The sequence below is a fragment of the Patella vulgata genome, chromosome 1 (genome assembly GCF_932274485.2).
Source record: "Patella vulgata chromosome 1, xgPatVulg1.2, whole genome shotgun sequence".
Lineage (NCBI taxonomy): Eukaryota > Metazoa > Mollusca > Gastropoda > Patellidae > Patella > Patella vulgata.
In genome coordinates, this window is record NC_065879.2 from 41,580,673 (window position 1) to 41,582,900 (window position 2,228).

Genomic DNA, 2,228 nt, shown 5'->3' on the forward strand with positions numbered 1-2,228 from the left:
TCTTATGAACACTGGAACATAATAATATAAAAAAAACACTAATGGTGGATCTACTTCACTTTAAAAGTTACTGGTGTATAGTGATTACCTCATGACTGGACTTGATTATACTAGTATCAGCTGTAAACTATGAACATAATGCATAATACAAATTATTGTAATATGTATGCATTTAATGGGGATGGGTAACTAGTTGTATAGATGAAACATATTTTATTAGATAAGAAAATTTACATACTATATATGGATAAAATAACAAGCATTGCTGCTTATGCAAAATAGGTAAAAGTGCTTCCATAAACATTGCTCATTAAAAGGTTTGAAGACTGGATATATTCAGCTAACATATGTTACCGGGTAACATCAACTGAGCTTTTTAAAGAGAGAAGTCCGACAACCTGTTTGGCGTCAAATTTTATATTGAATTAATATTACCACATGCTTATTCAATTTCATTGATGTAAAACATTAATTGTGGTATCACACACGTCTGTATCATTATTTCACGTTTTGAATGCCAATCCTATCCCACCATCCGATGATAAGGGATAAAGCACACGGCCGTTACACTTTTCTCATAAAATGTTGTTTTACAATTTATTTCATGTCCTGACTTGCTTTCAGAAGATAAGGAGTAATAATAATACATGTACATCAAATATTATAATAATAGTAAGGTGGCTGATGGTAGCCCTGAAACATTAGCGACGGATTACCAATTGCGCAATTCGAACACCTGCGCCAGGAGCCCCTAGGAAAGTTAGAATACAGAAACGTTTGAATAAAAAAAAAATCAACTAAAATATATATTCTACTAAATTTACTTATATTAAATTTTGATTTTTATATTGTAATTTTAGGGGGGTTGGATGGCTAAATGGTTAGCGGGCGCGCGCTGTATCATAAAGTCTGTCATTGAGTGGACTGGCGTCATAACTCCGAAACCGGAAGTGGTAGACTAACGTCACCTGGCCTATGTTACTCCCCGGTCCGAGCTTCCCCTATACCCCAAATTTCAGACTCGGGGCAGACCTAGTGTAGCCGCCAACCCCGAACAGACCGGCTTCGCTCGGGGGTCATAACGCCGAAACCGGAAGTGGTAGACTAACGCCACCTGGTCTATGTTACTCCCCGGTCCGAGCTACCCCTATACCCCAAATTTCAGACTCGGGGCAGATGTAGCAGCCAACCCCGAACAGACTGATTTCGCTCGGGGGTCATAACTCCGAAACCGGAAGTGGTAGACTAACGCCACCTAGCCTATGTTACTCCCCGGTCCTGGCTACCCCTATACCCCAAATTTCAGACTCGGGGCAGACCTAGTGTAGCCGCCAACCCCGAACAGACAGACATACAGACAAACGACAGTCACAAATATATATATATATATATATAAGAATTACATCATTTGAAATGAATTAAATCGCCTCTGGGTTCCATTGTGATTCAGGAGTAACTGCACAATTTGGCATTGTTGAAGATTAATTGTACTGTTTGGATAGCAACGAATCCTTTCGTTCAGTAAACAATCTGATTAAAACATACACTGTAAATATTATTTGGGTATTTTTATCGTAAATTGACTGGTAGAAAGTTGCCAGTAAAATGACTGTATTTTAACACTGACTTGTAAATTTACACCTAAGTGGTAGATTTAGATTTACATGTACAAACAGCTTGTAAATTTACAGTGAGTGTAAAATCACTTCGTTGTAAATTTGTATTTGTTCTTGTAAATAGAAAGTGGGGTAAATTTACATGTACATTCACTCTAAATTTACACCGTGGTTGTAAATTTACCTCAAAGTTATCTTACAATCACTGTAAATTCACACTGTGGTTGTAAATTTAAAATACAGTGATTTGACTGGTAACTTACTGCAGACCTTTCAGCCGAGCATGCAAAACACCGTTCGATAATGCAAAAATAATGGGGTTTAACGTCCAACTGTTCTGCTTCTTACAATGGAAAGAGTAGGAGGCATGACACGAAGCAAAATATTCTACACAACCCTATGTATGGCATATCGCTGTCTTCATACGCCAGTTAAGTGCTTTCAGATTTTGAATAACCTATTTCTCTAAAAACAGACTAATCTGACTAACATAACAGTAAATATGTTGCACAAAATTCGACATGTGATCGAAGGGGAATAACCGATTTGAGCACTATTTGACAGTAAATTTACAATTTGTTGTAAAAAATACTATTTTAAATGGCATGCTGT